Consider the following 17608-nt stretch of genomic DNA (forward strand, 5'->3'; position numbering starts at 1 on the left):
ACACTTTGGGACTAGTGAATGGCTTCTGCGGAGGACTGGAATTTACATAACATATTGAAACACCAACACAAATTCCTTCTTTCTATGAAATTCACTTACAAGGATTTGGGGACCAGCCATTTGCACTGCATAGGGTATGTGTCCAACCTTTCCCTGTAGGCAATTATTTTTTCAGAACAGAACATTCATTCATCACAAAAAGAATTCAGGAAAAGTTGATTTACACTGAACATTAGGTCTCTTACACAACACTACTGTAAGCTGTTTAGTTTCAGCAGTTAAGTATTATAAAGCCAACTAGCAGAGAAGGTTTTGTTTGTTCAGTCCATGTAACCTGCAATGACACTTGGATTTTCTGCAATAGCACAAGGCTCATAACTGTAAATAAAGTCACTACTTCAGAATTAGTATAATGAACAATAGCAAGTTATCTGCAACTACGAGAGACTTCAGAGCTTTCAAAAAGCTGCTATATGAAACAGAGTACATTTATATGCGGGTCAGAGCAATTTTTTTAAATTAATTGAGTAGCTTACTAACAGTAATTTTCATGTATCACTTCCATTAAATGAGTATTCATCAGCTGGGGTTATTTTGCTTGATATGCAAGAGGACGTGTGGCTGGGTAGGATGAAGGACTCCAAAACTAGACAGAGTCATAAGGAGTGGGGAGGAACCATTCTGAAGAAGGCATGACCACAAAATGTGTAAACAACTTAGATGTACAAATTAAAGTCGCTCAGAAGAACTTAAACTTGCAGCCCCATCAGTTACCAGGACATAAAGATGACATGGACTATCAGATCTTAATGGAGTTAAAAGTAGCTTTCCCTATAAAAATGAACTATGATCATTTCTCCAATGTATTAGGTGCACAACCACCTTTCTTCAAAGCCAGCCTTCTTGTTTTAATTCTTTTTCTCCCTTCAACAAAATAAAAACATTCATCTTAATAATTGTATTTCAGGCATAAAAAAGGGAGCAGTATGACAGTTAATGATCGCCTCCCGTCATGGAGCTCTGATCATCTCAAAGAATTCGTAACTTTTTACATCCATATTTAATGACCATACTATGAAATGCCGGCAGACTAAAGGACAATCCAACCTACACCTAACACAATCTGTGGCTTCAGAGGGGCAGAAGAAACAAGTCATTAGCCAGGTAAATCAAAAGATTAAGAGTATTGCCCAATGTTGGCAACCTCTCAGTTCCATTGTCCCAATAACTCAGACTAACAGCTGAAAACAATACCTTGCACTCCTCCCCACCCTCCAAAGCTGCAGGATTTGGAAGGAAGTGAATCTTTTTAGTAGAGAACCAAATTGAAATGTGTTCCAAATGGCTGCAGGAGCTTTAACCGCTGTGCAGTGGAATCATCTACTCTAGCAACACACACATACAGGCACTGTGGCAAGTTGCACGGAGTAGAATAAATATCCAGGCAAGCTCTTTAGGTCTGAGATAGTAATTTATTATATGTTTGTCCAGCGCCTCCTGGGGCTCAGCCTTGCTGCAGCCTTTCAGCACTACCTCAACAGAAATGTTAAATAATAATAGTAGGAGCATCAGCCAGGGATAAACACTGTACTGTTGAGCAAGAGAATCTCCTGGACTGTACGGGGCCCAGGATCAGTTTTTAAAAGGTTTTAGCAGGAAGTAATTTCATCATATTTTGACCCCAAAGTTGTTCCCAAATCTGTGGAGTTTTAACCCTTCAGAACAGAGTAGTTCCTAGAGGTTTCTTGGAGACTACAGGAGTCACCCTTTCAGGGAGGAAACTAAGACTGTAAGAACCTAAGCATTAAAATCAGCTGCTGCATCAGAGGAATGGAGAGGTTTGGGGCTTATATTTACAAGTGCTAGCAGTGAACCTGAGAATTACAGCTCTGTGAGCCTTGCCACAGCACTAAACAGATTAGTTGAAACAGGAATTACAGAGTAGTTCCTAGAGGTTTCTCGGGGACTACAGGAGTCATTACCCCAGTGGCTGGAATTCCAGGCCCTTTAAATCACCCCCGAAGTGCCACACCACATGCTCCCGATAGCTTTGAGGGCGGAGGAAGGGGTGGCAGGCCACGCTCTGGGAGGTGCAGAGGCTTGGCTGCCCCTGGCCCTGCCTCTTCTGCCTGATGCCCAGCCCCTTCTGGGAGTGCAGAGCCACCACCCCCTTCCCCGTTCCCACCATGCCCACCAGAAGAGACAGAAAACCCACCCTGCCCAGGGATCTGTGGAGGCTGTTGGCTCTCCTGTGTAGATATAAAATGCTTACAATAACATGGTAAAAGTAGCACAGTTTCTGTGACCTCATAGCACATAAGTGGACCATTTATGATCAGCTAATCTGACTCCTTGCATAACACAGGCCATAGAATTTCACTCAGTAATTGCTGCAACATACCCGCATCTCCTATTCAGGCTCAAGCATATATTTTCTAAAATCAAAACTTAAAAAACAACCGGTAGTCTAGTAGCACTTTAAAGACTAACAAAACATGTAGATGATATCATGAGGTTTCATGGGCAAAACTAGTGCTACTAGACTATTTGTTTTTTAACTTTTTCCTGTTACAGGCTAACTCAGCTACCCCTTCTGAAGTTTCTAAAGTCATTTAGTCTTCATTTCATGATGTCAAGTGATGTAGAATCCACCAAATCCTTACATAAGTTGTTCCAATAGGTAATTGCCTAATTGTTAAAAATTTGGACCACATTTCTAATCTAAATTAGTCAAGATTCAGTTTTAGCCACTGGAACTTTTATTATTTACTACTAAATTAAAGAGAGCTCTACTATGTAGGTACTTATAGACTGCAATCAAGTCACCTTCAAACCTGCTCTAGTATAAACTAAATATTTCTTTAATCTTTCACCCCAGTCCTTCCCAGAGATCAGATCATTCTGATAGTGCTCTTCTGAACCCTTCCAAATTTCTTAACTTTCTTTTTAAAGTGTGGACATCAGAACTGGATACACCATGGTCCAACTAATGCCTTGTAAAGTGATAATGACACTTCTCTATTTCTAAGCAATATTCTCATGTTTACAATAAACAACCATCCCTCCGCTTACACATGTAAAGTAAAGTTGCACCCCTCTTGTTTACTGGGAGTTCTCTGAGTCAGTAGAATAGTGGAGAAAGAATTCCACCTACTAATTCTTCTAGTTATAATTTAATGAAGTCTCTCACAAGGGGTAATTTAGGAAACGATGCAACTACTGGATGCGAGAATTTACTACTATAGATTAGAAAATGGTTAAGAATTAGAAAACAAAGAGTATGGCTGTAAAGTAATTTATAAAATGGAATGATATTCACAGAGAGATGCTCCAAGGATCCGTACTGGGATTGGGGATATTTACTGTGCTCACCAGTTTTTGGAAAGCATGGGTGTAAGGTCTTGTCTACACTAATCCCTGCTGTCGATCTAATCTATGTGACTTCAGCTATGCAAATAGGGTTGCCAGATGGTTTAAAAAAATACCAACCCCCTCTACCCCAAAAAAACCAGGAAAAAAATCTGTTGAGCTAAAAAAAAAAAAGGCTATGTAAATGTGTTGAGCAAAAAAAAAAAGGGACTGACCAGGGCTGAAACACAGTCATAGCCCCTTTAATTTCCAGTCTGCTCCACCCTCCCCCTGCCCTGGCCAGCCTGAGCTGACTCAACCACCCTTCCGTCCGATGCCCGAACTGGGAAAAACATGTCTGGTATTTTCTGAAGTTTTTTACCAGACAGAAGGTGCAAATACTAGGCTGTCCGGTTCAATACTGGACACCTGGCAACTCTTTATGCAAACAGTGTAGCTGAAGTCAACATACTTACCACAGCATCTTCTGTGTGATAAGGTCATTGGGAGTTGCTCTTCCATTGACTTCGGCTACTCTACTCATCCTGATGGAGTATCAGAGTTAATGGGAGAAAACACAGATTGATTTATCGCATCTAAGCAGATGTGATAAATCAATGGCCAGTGGATTAATCACTGCAGCGTTGATCCACCACGTCGTAGAGACAAGCCCTAAGCGGAGGAAGTAGGGAGGGAGAAATAGTGAGACGGCAACATCTGATCAACAATTGTTCTGGAAAGGCAAGACTAGAAAATCTTAAAAGGGGAACGGAGCAACAAGATGGCAGTTGAAATGTAGCATAGGTATGCGTGAGGTAATGCATATTGGGAGGAACAATTTGAACTACTTATATACACTGATGGTTTCTAAATTAACCACTCATGAAAAAGACTTTGGCATTACTGTGGACAGCTCAATGGAAACTTCTGCTCAGTGCACAGCAGTGGTCAAAAAAAGCAAATCAGATGTTAGACTGTTTTAAAAACTGGATAGAGAACAATACTGAAAATAGTAGACCACATTAAAATAAATCAATAGGACCTGCTCCTTTTAAAAAAAAGTTAGTTCAATTCTGGTCACATTATCTAGGTATGAAAAATATACAGGCAGTCCCTGGGTTACATGGATCCAACTTACATCGGATCCCTACTTACAAACGGGGTGAGGCAACCCCGCACTAGCTGCTTCCCCCCAGCAGAGCAGGGAGACGCGAAGCTAGCGCCCCCCTCCCAGCAGACCAGGGAGACGCGTAGCGGCTTTTCTCAGCAGACACCTCAGCTTGAGAATAAAGGACTGAGGGAAGTGAGGTGTGGGAGAATAAAACTGAGCTCTGGAGAAATGTTTGGCTAGAGTTTCCCCTACAATATGTACCAGTTCCGACTTACATACAAATTCAACTTAAGAACAAACCTACAGTCCCTATCTTGTACGTAACCCGGGGACTGCCTGTACAGCAGAAATAGGAATGGCCTGGGAAAGGGCAATGAAAATTATTACACGCATGAACAAACTTCTGTAAAGGGCCAGGTTTTTAAAGGATACCAAATCTGAGGCATTCAAAAGTAAGACTGCTTTTGTAAATATGGCCCATAACCTCCTGACACTTCTATTTACCAATTTTTAAAATGGGGTTAGTGATACTTACTTGTTTTTGTGACACACTTTGAGATTTATGGATGAAAAGTTATATAAATTATCATTATTATAAATAACTATTATTAATGACAAGTTAGAAAACCTGAAAGTAAAGACCATTTTGCATGGGAAAAAAATGAAAAGCCCGAGGCTTCAGTTTGTGTCTTAGTACAGAGCCTTATGTTAATTTTAGGTATTAATTCAGGTAGTCAGCTTCTAAGTTAATGACCACACATGCCTCGTTGAAAAATTGACCCGTGGCTTCTAGCCAGCAATATCCTCCCACCTCCTTGGTTGCTGTAGTAGATATACTTGCTATAAATAGCTGTCAGATTTGTAAACTGAACAGTGTTTAGTCTAAGTGAGGAAAGCGGGAACTGCATCTGTCCGGCAATGGAGTGGGTGTGGTTTGAGACAGCGTTGTTTTCTGCTGAGGATTTTTGTTTTTATTACCAAACCCTGCTATGCGTGGAGGATGTCACAAAGTCCTTCTGTCCCCCTTCTCCCCAGGCAATGAAACTGGAAGGGGAAAAAATGAATCAACGCAGTTTTATATAACTTACCAATATGTTTAGCATTTTCTGTACAGAGGGGAGCCAGTCAGAATGTGTAATTGTTTCTATAGAGAACTTAATTTTATTAATCCGAGGTTTGCTATGTTCTAGGCTTGTCCAGATCAGGGACAGACTGTGTCCTTGCCACATGACTCATACATCCTAAGCCCAATAAAATGTATAAAAAAATTGAAGTTATTCAGTGAAATGGCATTATTGTCCCCTTATAGAGAAGCATATGGGATAGTGGTTTGAGTATAGGACTGAGAGCCAGGAATGACTTAATTCTCGTTCAGACACACTCAAGCTGTCTGTGGTCTTAAGTCATTCGGGGATAGATTTTGACTAGTTTAATGGGACTGTGTCGGGGAGGAGGGTTGAGAAAAGGCCCTCTCCATGCAGCTGCTTCATGGTTCACTGGATTGTGTCTGGAACACAAGGAGAAGAGGAAGGCGCTATGTCTGAGTCTACCCCAAGCAATTGGGCGGGAAGAGGGAGACATAGTTGGCACAAGAGGGTAGTAAGGTGCACCTTCAAGAAGGGTGAAATATCTTGCTGGCCCATCTACTCAGAGCCAGAAGAGAGTAATACAGGAATTCAGTCCTACATACCTCTCCTTACTCGGGGGTCTGAGCAGACAGGTCCTTTGTCTTGCTTTTCCCTTGGTAGTTATGATGAGGATTGACTGGTTAATAACTGTAAAGTGCTCTGAAAATGAAAAGCCCGAAGTATTATCTCGGGGGGAGAAGGGGATAGATAAGTTTTTCTCACACAAAAGCATGTCTGAATAAAAACTAGCTGACTGCATAACCATTAAAATAGCAGGGGAATTTGCAATCCTCTCAAATCAAGCCACCCTCTCAGTAAGGCTACGATAACAGTGGCATTTGCACCTCCTTTATAATGATCGGTTCCACACAGAGGGAAGTCTCAGCTCCCTTTATTTGCTTTAGGTTGATGTCCCCCTCCCCTTGAGCCAAACTCTGCTATCAACTATACAGACTTTATTTCCCAAAGAACAGCCCCCTGAAGGCCTTTCAGACCTTATGAAAGGAGTTTTCACTCAAGTTAAAAGAGAACTGTGTGTTCTCTTGCTGTTTCTCTCTCTGTATGTGTGCTTTGTAAAAAGAGTTATAAATTAATCATTTCAACTTTGGGCAAGGAGTCTAGGTGTTGTATTTGTAGCCTGCACTTACATAAACACAGCAAGGGACAGTTAACTAATGAGTGGCTGGAGTGAGAAATGGAAGCTCTAAGACTATCTAAAACATTTAAACATATTTTCCACATAGGAGACCATGCGGTTGTTGCCTTTGCTTTCTTACAACAGAGACAAGTCAGTAAAAGTCCAAAGGAAAGACTGAGGTTTTACATTTCTGTTTGTGGTACAGGAAAAGGGTTACGATCTCAGTGGTTGATTCAGTGAAATAACATCTCCTTTATACACATCTGCCTAGCAAGTAGGGCGGTATTTGGAAATACCCAGGCTATAGCATTAAAGATTTGCTGGCAAATAGCAAAGGGATTTTCTGCCGAGGAAAAATTGTTATATTGAGTAGTCACTTTGCATGCTTAGGAGTTAACAGACAAATACCAAACAGCCTGGACTTACAGGGTATTTTTTATTTTGTAAAGTACTTAACATACTGTGAAGTGGCTCAGCTGCATTTTTTACATCCAAGATGTGACAGCAATGATTCTAAACAAGAAGATACAGTTGTTATTTGACTATGGTAAGTAATATCTTTATACCAAACTTTTTGGATCTCACTAATGTTCATTCTGAAGATGCAAATATGTTTCATTTACAAAGTGTTTTTCTTTGACAATTTAGATGAGAAAAGTAAATAGATAAAATGTAAAACCAGGGCAATTCTTCCTATATGAATTCTGTGCTTTTGCTTTTCCATTCTGTAATGCATATCTCATTTTACAGTGATAAGAGGGAGTTGGAATGAAATAGATGCTTATCTTTGGTTGTTGTTTGATAAATAGTCTCATGATAAAAGGGGAACATGTATATTTAGCCAGTCAGTACCTGGAAATAGGATGTTCTTACTTTGTTGGACAATATTTTCCCAGGAAAGCACATTTAAAAGTGTTACAAGCATGAAGGGACTTTCTGGCAAAGGAATCTTTCCTTAGCTGTAAAGGCCTCTTCAAGCCTATAACACTATGAGAAATACAGTAGAAACTAAACACAAAATACATCATCCACTATGCAAACAGATTTGAAAATCTATAAATTAGCCTTCTAACTAGTAATTAACCTTATTGAGGAGGATTTAGAGGAAAGATTTTTGGGAGCAGTTCTGCTAAGCTTTTGTTAAGACTCAGTGTCTTTTCCTGAGTAATTTCCGAGCCTTATTTCATGTCAACTGAGCTCTCTAGTCTACATTTTAAAATATTTTATTTTCCTTTATAGAAACTGTGCTGAAAAACACAAGCACATTTTAGCTTCTTAGAGAACAGGACAGAATTAGTATCTAATTATATCTAACCAAGCACATATGTGCAACCCCTTTTAAAATTACATTTTAATGTGATTACCTTTCACACTTTCAGAGAATACTTCCAAGCCAGCAGAGTGCAAATACACCAGCTCCCTGAGTCAGAGAGCAACGTTATCTTAGGCAGGAAATCAGTACATTGGTCCAGAAACTCAGCCTCAAATGGAAGGCATATTTGTTTAGCCATATGCTATAAGTATAATCCCTAGAACTGGAATCTTGCCAATATTATTAATGCAGAGTTCACTTGATAGTTCCATTTATTATGAGTCTTATTAGTACCCTCTTTATACAGCATAACTTTAAAGCATACCAAATAGTATATTAACTATATACTGCCAGTGGAGTGTGGCTGTAGAACTGGTATATCCAGTGCCATGATCACTCCAGTGTAAAGCAAACCTTCTGGTAATAGAAACAAAATACAGGACTTCTGGTAATACAAACTCAATGTAGAGGCTCCTCTGATACCTCTCCCTGCTGCTAGTGAAGGGGTGGTGGCTTTTGGAAAAGGGGGAGGGACAAATTATCCGCACCAATCCCTGGCTGGTGCTTTTGCTTTGTGGGGCTGTTAGCACCCAACACAGGTTGGAGCAGCTGCTCTAGTTTATGTGCAGTGCTGACCTCACATACCAGGGTTACTTTACACCAACTTTGCACCTCTAACCTCACCTCTAGCCAGGGATCTGAACCACTTTTTTACCCCTGCAGCATTTTGTATTGTTCTAGCCCATACATACATGATAGTATTAGATGCTCTGCATTTTTTGGAGTGATGACCTGTGAATTTACACCTAACAAGAAGATATTTTTAGAATATGGATGGTAATATTGGGTGGTCACTTAGTATCAAGTTGTCAAAATGGGCCTCTGCTTTGAATGTCCAGCTTAACAGAACATGATTTTTTCAGAGATGCCAAGCATCTAGAACTCCATTTGACTTCCTCTGAAGATGGGGGAGCTCCCTAACTCAGACCCAAGCCATCTCAAAGTAAACGCCCAAAAAATAGGCATCCCAATTTAGAGGACACTTTTTAAAGTTTGGCCTTAAACTCTCTATGCTACCGATCTTGTTGGTAAAATAACCTGAGATCCTCAGATGGAAGATGCAGCAGAAATACATGGTATTATTTCATTTTCAATGTTTAAAATGAAGTCACTATAGCAACACAAAAAGAATAAAATATTTTCCGTGTAGCCTCACTCTGTAAAGAAAGCATAATGATACCACTTTCCACTCTCCATGCACAGTGTGATGGGCTCTCTTCTGTGCCCCAAAATTTATGCCCAGGATCTATGGGACCAATGGGGGAAAAAATTCCTATAGTCAAGAATCCTTAACTCAGAACTTCTTGCCAATACCTTTGCTATACTTAACTCTCAGTACTGCTAGCACAGCTGATCTCAAAATGTCATGGTGGGGCAAGGGAGAGAGCCAGTCACTTGGAGGCTGGGACAATTGCATCCCTATAGGAAGCCAATAGAGTCTCAGGAGCACTGTTGTAATGCATCCTCTAGAGCCAACACTACCACTCAGCAGTTGCAACATGACATTCTGCACCTTATTATGCAGTTGCTTATTTGACACCTGTTGATGTTAGAGATTGAATCAGTTAGGTGGTAAGAACATCAGCCACTGAAGTCTTCGACACCACAAATAAAAATCACACACTCTGAGTCGCTTTATGGCTGTCATGGTATTAGAGAGCAAGGAAAGAAATGTAAATGTGAAGAGGTACAGAAAGAGCAGCTGAGTTAAATAATTTTACCTTTGCCAAGTGCACAGAATGTCAGACTCAGAACGTGGCTGCTACTAAATCCTTGCAGCTGAAATAACAACTGCTCCCCCAGATGCAGCAAATTCATCTTACCTAATCACAGACACTTAAGGGACAGGGGATTGCATAATTCCTCACCAAAGGGAGGAAATAATCAACAATGCTAATTAAAAAAAATCCTCCAATCAAAATACAGTAGAATATAGTACCTGTAGTTAGGTCTGACCCAAAGCTCCTTGAAGCTAATGGAAATCTTCCCCTGATATCAGTGAGCTCTGAAGCAGGACGGATTCCAGAACCCTCACTCAAGTGGAATAGTTTTTCACTTCTTCAGTTCTCCCATATGTTCCAGTGGGGTTACCTTAAAAGTAAGGGACTAACTTGACATCTGCAAATGAACTAAAAGCCAGCCCGGAACCTACATTAAATGTAAAAATAGCTCACTTTAAATGCAACTTTTATATGGAAGCCTCAAAAAAGACTGAGGCCATTTTCATGTGATTTTGCAGATAAAGAAAGTTCATTTTTCTTTCACATTATAATTTTTCCTGGTAAATTATATGTGCTGGCAATTGATAATCCCCCTTTCATTCCAACTAAAGGGCCCTTTATTATGGCATGCCATTCAGGGGCGTATAAATCAAAATGAAAGCAAGTCAGATGAAAAAGCAACATTATGGTACTGGAAATGTGCAATAAAGAGGTAAAGTCATTTTAAAAAAATCACCAAACAGGAGAGGCCACATAAATTAGTACCTTTCTGGAGCAGCAGTAATTTATATACTCTCTGATGCTAACCAAACACTTGTAAAACAGCTAGACACAATATTCAGCACCCAATTATTCACTAGTGTCTCGAACTGTGTTATGGAGAGGTCAGACCAGATAATCACAATGGCACTTTTCCGGCTTTGGGACCAATGAATCTGAACGAAATGATCGATTTAGAGTGATTGCAAGCACTAAGCCATGCCAGCATTCTTTAGTCCAGCTCCAGACTATTCCAACTCTTACCCATGATCTAGAAATAAATACAAATAATCCTTTAAAAAACACCTCTTACTGTGTTAAAAGAAGAACATTCCTGCCATGCCCAACATGCCCACAGACATACTGGGGCCCCTGCTCAGTCAATGCTCTGCAAACAGTTACTGTTGTGTTTCTCAGTCACATGCATGGCTAATGCATCATTCATTTTGTTTATAGTTGTCCCCACGTGCTATTTTTACCAACACAATTAACCCATTTGCACAGGGCTGCATAATGGGACTGAGAGGTGAGGCAGAAGTACTCTGAATTGGATTCGCTTTTTTGATAGCAGCAATCTTCTGAAGTGGAAATATTATGCTCCATAAAAAACAGTGTAATATCACTAGCTCACAGACATTTACCTCCCCTCCTCATCCCCCTTCTGTTCTGAAATTTGATTTGTCCTTTTCATATGTGTTCATTTTTTTTATTGTATCCTTTGGTATATATGGTTGTGCCAATTTTCTTCCACTATTTGATCTGAGGAAGTGGGTCTGGCCCACGAAAGCTCATCACCTAATAAACCATCTTGTTAGTCTTTAAAGTGCTACATAGTCCTGTTTTTTGCTTCAGCTACACCAGACTAACACGGCTACATTTCTATCAGTGTTGTAAATAGTCCATCTAAAGCACAAGCAACAATGTCCATCAAAGAAAGACCTCTCTATCAGATAAAGCATTGAAAATGTACCCGGTGTATTGCACCGACACCCCAAAAGACAAGGTCCATACTCTAAGGCAGTGTCTGCATTGGCACCCTTTTCCGGAAAAGGGATGCTAATGAGACCAGTTGGAATTGCAAATGCCGCGGGGGATTTAAATATCCCCCGCGGCATTTGCATGAACATGGCTGCCGCTTTTTTCCAGCTCGGGGCTTTGCCGGAGAAAAGTGCCAGTCTAGATGGGATCTTGCGGAAAATAAACCCTTTTCCGGAAGATCCCTTATTCCTACTTAAAATCAGGCACATCATTGCACGCGCGTTCTTGTGCAAGTAAATGTACAGTATAGCATCAGAAAACAGGGCTTCTTCCAGAAGAGTTATTCCTCTCCCCACGAGGAATAAACCCTCTTGTGCAAGAGCTCTTCCACAAGAGGGCAGTGTAGACAGGCAACATGAATTTCTTCCGCAAGAAGCCCCCATGGTTAAAATGGCCATCAGAGCTTTCTTGTGGAAGAGAGCATCCGTACTTCCATGAATGCTTTTGCGCAAAAGCACATGGCAGTGTGGACGCGCTCTTGTGGAAGATTTTTTGCACAAGAACTCTTCCGCAAAACAGTTCTTGCACAAGAAGCCTGCAGTGTAGACGTAGCTCAAGTTGTCAACACTGAACAACAGTTCAGTGACAAGAAGGCCTGAATGCAACTGATAAGGCTCAAGGTTGATGTTTCCCCTAATCTTTCCCATCTATGTGCAGATTTTTTCCATCCATGTGCAGAATAATTTTTTTCTGTGTGCACAGAGGCATGTGCGCATGTGCAGCACTGTTAGGAACAAAACCATTATGGGCAGTCTGCTAATCAGCTGGGCGGAATTTGAATCTCTCCTGAAAGGTCGCATAAGCACTCAGCTTATCAGGAACACTGCGCAAAGTCATAAGGTTTCACAAAACAAGTGGGCTTCAAAGATGTGAAGAAGAGGGAGGGAGCTTCAACCACACATGATAGCCTGGTAGAAAGCGTGAAGGTCAAAGTAAGAGGAGGCAGAAGGAGAAAAGTAAGGGGCAAGGGTGATGTGAATACCAAGGTAAACAGAAGCAGAATTCCACAAAGGCTTGGAGGTGAAGACAATACCTTTGACAATACAAGAACTGAATGAGCCTGAAAGGCAGAGAATTTAAAATGGTGACAGGGAAATACATTTCTACACAATACATAATTACCTCGTAGAACTCATTGTCACTGGATCTCACTGATGTCACGACCATAGAAGGATTCACAAAAGGGAAAATAATAGCTCTAGTGCACCGGATTGTTTGGAGGAGATAGCACTCCTCACGCTTCACTGCATAAGCAAACCACTGTGACAAGAATTAGGGAGGAATTTACCTGATAGGCAGACTGTACTATAATTGTGCGTTGATGGGGGGTTTGCACTTTTTTCTGACAACAAGAGTATCCATTCAGATTAAAAGTTGAAAGCAAAGAAGAGCTTTGAAAGCCCTTATATTTCAGCCATCCCTTAACTAATGAGGGGCTAGGAAACTTCCTGGAGGCCTGTGACCCTATAATTGCTTAGTGCAGCCTATTTATTCTGAAGCAGCTGATGCTAGTCATGGTCGGAGGCAGGCTATTGGGCTGGTGGTTTTTATATTGATACATTTTGGATGGACTGAGGGGGCAGTAGTGGAATACAGGGAGGCTAGAGCAGAAGAGACTGCAGTAGTCAAGGCAGGGGTCAGCAACTTTTCAAACCAAAGAGCCAAACTACATCAAAATTCAGAACAAGTGGTCAGCACAGAGCCAGTATAAGAATGCCCATTTGCATGACTGAAAATATACAACTTAATATTATTGATAATTGACATGATGATTAATAAAAAATGAATAAAACATTGAACTCACAGACTTTATTTAATGGGACTTCTGCTGATGCATCTTTTCGCACATTTCTTTGACGTTTACATCATAACCGGTCAAATTCAGGTTCATGCACGCATTCAAGCTACAGGAGTAATTTATGCATTTTAAAAATTTTGAATTTTTCATTTTAATTTAAAAAGTTGCATATATTTTGGGAATGACGAAAGAGTCATATTTGGTTCCAAACTGAGCCATATTTGGCTCAAAAACCATAGGATGCAGACCTCTGAGCCAAAGGAAAGGCAACTAATTCAGGCCTGGACCAGCAGCAATGAAGAAGAAATTGCTCTTTGTCATTTAAAGGTCGACTGAGAGAAAAGACCATGTGCCAGATGCTTCCCAGAAAGGTGGCTAATCTCCTTAATGAGAAAATGATGAAATAACATGTCCAAGGGAAAATGTCTTTCTACCCCAGCAGACAAAGCTTGCTTTTCTCCTGAGGCAAGGGAATTGTTACCCTTTATACATTTTATTTCAGACTAACTGGCTAGTCCTGACCCTATTAACACCTAATTTTAAAAAAAAATCCACTTTAGGGTGTTAGCCTAGCTCCATTGAAATCAATGGCACAACTTCCCTCTGGTTTCTAAGGTCCAAGATTCTCCCTTGATATTGACATCATCTTACAGCAATGAGTTCCACATATGCATTATGCTTCATATAAAACAACCGTTTCCTTTTATTGGCTTTAAAGCTGCTGTGTTTTCATTCCAATGCATGCCCCCCCTTTCCCTTGCATTCCACAAAAGGGTAAATGACATTCATTGACTGACCTTTTTATGCACTTAATTATTCCATATATTGCTATAATGTTACTTCTGATTCATGTCTTCTCTATACTGCAAGATTTTTCATCACTTCCCCTCATTCATGTCTTTGATCATTTTCAGTGCCACTCTTCCACTATAATCTTTTGTATGACAAGGTAATGAGAATCAAGCTTAGGATTCATATTAGGGAAGAAATACCATCAAGATATACAATGGCATCATAACAGCATTGCTATTATTTTCTGTCCTTCTTCTTGAGCATTCTAGCAGTTCACTTTTCCAATCACCACTGTGCACAGGGAAAATTTTATATGAAAAAAAGGACTGCATGAGCAAACAGCCTCTCATGATATTTCTGCTTCTGGCAGCAGTCCAAATTCTGCGGTTCTTAACTGAGCAAAATTCCCATTGGCTTAGGGACCCTAGAATTTGGCCCATGATCAGGAAGTGCAATGGTGTGTGAAAATGAAAAAGGAAGGAAAAAAAGACTGCTGATGGTTTGGAGTCTCAGAAGAGATTCCAGTTTGGTCTGTGTTAAGAGAAAAAAAACCCTTGAGATGGTTCAGATTTTGTATGAATGAGTTTGCCTCCCTATACAACAGCTAATGTGCAATACACTGTGAGAATGTATATGCAACTGCATGTTATTCAAATTGATTTGCCTTCACCACAATGAGGATTTAGGTTTTACACGGCATCATGGCTTTTTGGTCAAACAACAGGAAAGATCAGAGCCCTAATTCTACTTTTTTCCAGAGAGAAATTTGCTAGTCGGCAGTGTTCATACAGCAGTTTAAAACATGGGTCTTCTCCGAAATGAAACTGGAAAGCAGTATCTACACAGCACCCTTATCTCAAAATAAGCTATGCAACTTGCGCTACACAAATTGCGTAGTTTATTTCGAGGTTATTTTGAAATAAAGTGCTATTTTGACAAGTCCCTTAACTTCTGCAGAACAAGGGTTACAGGGACGCTGGTACAGCGCGCCCGTTATTTTGAAATAATGGACACGTGTAGGGTGCATCTACACTGCACCCTTAGCTCAAAATAAGCTTCGCAATTTGCACTACACAAATTGCGTAGCTTATTTTGAGGCAATTTCAAAATAGCTTATTTTGAAATTTGGTGCTGTCTATACAGCACCAAATTTTGAAATAAAGCGCTGTTCTGAAATGCCTCTGAACCCTCGTGAAACAAGGTTTATAGGGATGTTGGAATAGTGAGCCTGTTATATTTCAAAATAATGGGAGCACTCAAAAGATGCGGAATAGCTATTTTGGGATACTTCTGATATCCTGAAGTAGTGCCACAGTGTAGACATAGCCTTAAAGATGTGGAATTGCTATTTTGGGATACTTCCGATATCCTGAAATAGCCCCGCTGTCTAGACATAGCTGGCAATCCATATTTGTTGCCGTTCAGTGACTCCTGATCAAATTTGCTTCTTTTACAAGGGAAAAGATGTTTTATTTAACTAGTGCCCTAAAAACTTACTCTGGTACATGAAAGCAAAACTGGGTGTTTTCTCTTCAGGAACACTTCAGCTATTATTTAATGCCACTATAAAGTTGGTCCATGTTACTGGGAATGTTGCACAGGCAGAAAAGAACTCAGCTTGACTTTCCCATTGTACCGTGTCATCCCAGCCGAGCTGATCTAGAAGTCATTGATTTATGAAGAACATAGTGCCATTTCACTGTAACTTTTCAAACTCGAATCACACTTCTCTTCTGCGAAGGCATTTAAGTGTTAGACTGATTGCAGTGGAGTCCTCTTTAGCATTATCCACAGAGTAAGTCCTGGGAAATGACAGTGTGAGCTGCAGGGACCACACTGATGGATGAGAGGGTGATTCCGGCCTCTGTTTACATTTTATTTGGATCCAATATTATGTACTTTTATAAGGCCAATGAAAAAAATCAGGCCTTTCAATAAGCCTCGCTATTTAAAATCTATATCAAATACATAATTATTTAAAAATCAGTTCTCTCTGCCATTGGGTATTTTTATTAAGATGGCATATACAGGGCAAGGATTTGGCTCCTCCCTCCTATGTTGGCCAATGCATATAAGCCAGCATATGAAAGGGAAAGTGATATGTTAGTGGTATGAACCATTCACTGCTTATAAAGAAGAGGAGAATTAAGAGGAAATCGGGACTCAGACTCATGTTGGCTCCTGTTAATCAATATTTGGAGGGTCTTATATTGCTTTGCTTCTGGAAAGGAAGTGGCCTATAAAATTCCTATTGACTTAACATGTAACATAGCAGTGGAAAATTCCGAGAAGCAAGTTGGCTGAGCTGGCCGGCCGGCAACAGGAAATCTTGCACTCAATTAGCTTGGTTTCCCTCCTCCGCAATAGGTGTAACATGCTCAAAGCCCTTGTATCTCTCCTGTATGTTCAAAAGAAAGGTTAGAGGGAATGACAAAGTCCTGGAAAGCCTGTGTCCATTGAACAGCTGTCAGATAGCCAGAAACAGCCTCCCCAAATGTGTATCGCGTTGGGTTTATTTATCTATCGTTGCTGACATTTTGGTCAATTGGGAAACAATAGTCTTGTTCCAATATACTGAACTGAATTACTAGAAACTAAGTCATGTGACAGCGAGGGTGTGTTTTGAATTATTCACTCTGTTTTTCTGCCAGGCCTATGAAGAAAAACAGCCTTCCGCAGGAGTCAGGTTTTTCTGCCTCTGTTGTAAGTTCCCTTTTTTTAATTTTATAATTATTACAGGCTTTTCAAAGTAAATCCAGGACTCCAAAATGCCTTTGCTTTTTACCAAAACAGACAGTAGTTCTGCCTCGTGGCTGGAAGTCCTAAACTTCTGTGATTGTTCAGTGTTTATGCACAGTAACAAAACTGATGCAGCTCATGGGATTTAAAATGGGATGCAAAAGTTCTTGCTGTTAGTAGTAAGTAACGTAAAGCCATTTTGTTCTTCCTAGTAAAGAATAGAGCTAACTTTTCCACTGTTTCATTAACAACAGAGGATTCCCATTCAGTCTGGGAACTACTCCAAATGATTTACGTTTCTAAATGCTTCATTTAATATCCAACCAAAAATGCGAACCAAATGGATGCTGCTCAGAAATTATGCATATTGTTTACAGAAGACTGACAGAGGGGTTTTTAACATAACCCTGGGGGCAGAGGGGAAACCCTTGAAAAAAGGAGGAACATTTGGTTTGAGTTACCAACCACAGACAGCTTCCATCAGGAGTGCTAGAGGTGCATGAATGGCAAGAGAATATGACAAGCAGCAAGCGCACCAAGGGAAAGACAAATGGTTTGGGGAACTTATTTTGAAATAATTGACCTTCCCCACAATATACTGAATTAAATTTGGTGGGAGATGGTGATGATTCATGAAGATCTTCTGGCACTCGTATTGCTGCTTT

At 40.3% G+C, this 17608-nt stretch overlaps 1 protein-coding gene and 1 long non-coding RNA gene across 3 annotated transcripts in view; one reads left to right on the forward strand and one right to left on the reverse strand.

Annotated features, from left to right (window-relative positions):
• Positions 1 to 241: 241 nt before the first annotated feature.
• Positions 242 to 10655, reverse strand: LOC142818305 (uncharacterized). Its single transcript, XR_012895735.1, has 5 exons — positions 10036 to 10655; positions 7186 to 7237; positions 6150 to 6246; positions 3825 to 4020; positions 242 to 924 (listed from the first exon to the last, which is right to left on the reverse strand). It is a non-coding gene; the product is annotated as an uncharacterized LOC142818305 (long non-coding RNA).
• Positions 7106 to 17608, forward strand: part of IL16 (interleukin 16) — an 83441-nt gene continuing 72938 nt past the window's right edge. Inside the window, exons 1-2 of one of the 2 annotated variants that reach the window (XM_006139266.4) lie at positions 7107 to 7271; positions 16856 to 16907. The gene's annotated coding sequence lies outside the window, so the exon portion shown is untranslated. Of the gene's footprint in view, positions 7272 to 16855; positions 16908 to 17608 lie in introns of both variants that reach the window. The other variant, XM_075897118.1, reaches the window with a different exon arrangement.

The sequence above is a fragment of the Pelodiscus sinensis genome, chromosome 14 (genome assembly GCF_049634645.1).
Source record: "Pelodiscus sinensis isolate JC-2024 chromosome 14, ASM4963464v1, whole genome shotgun sequence".
Lineage (NCBI taxonomy): Eukaryota > Metazoa > Chordata > Testudines > Trionychidae > Pelodiscus > Pelodiscus sinensis.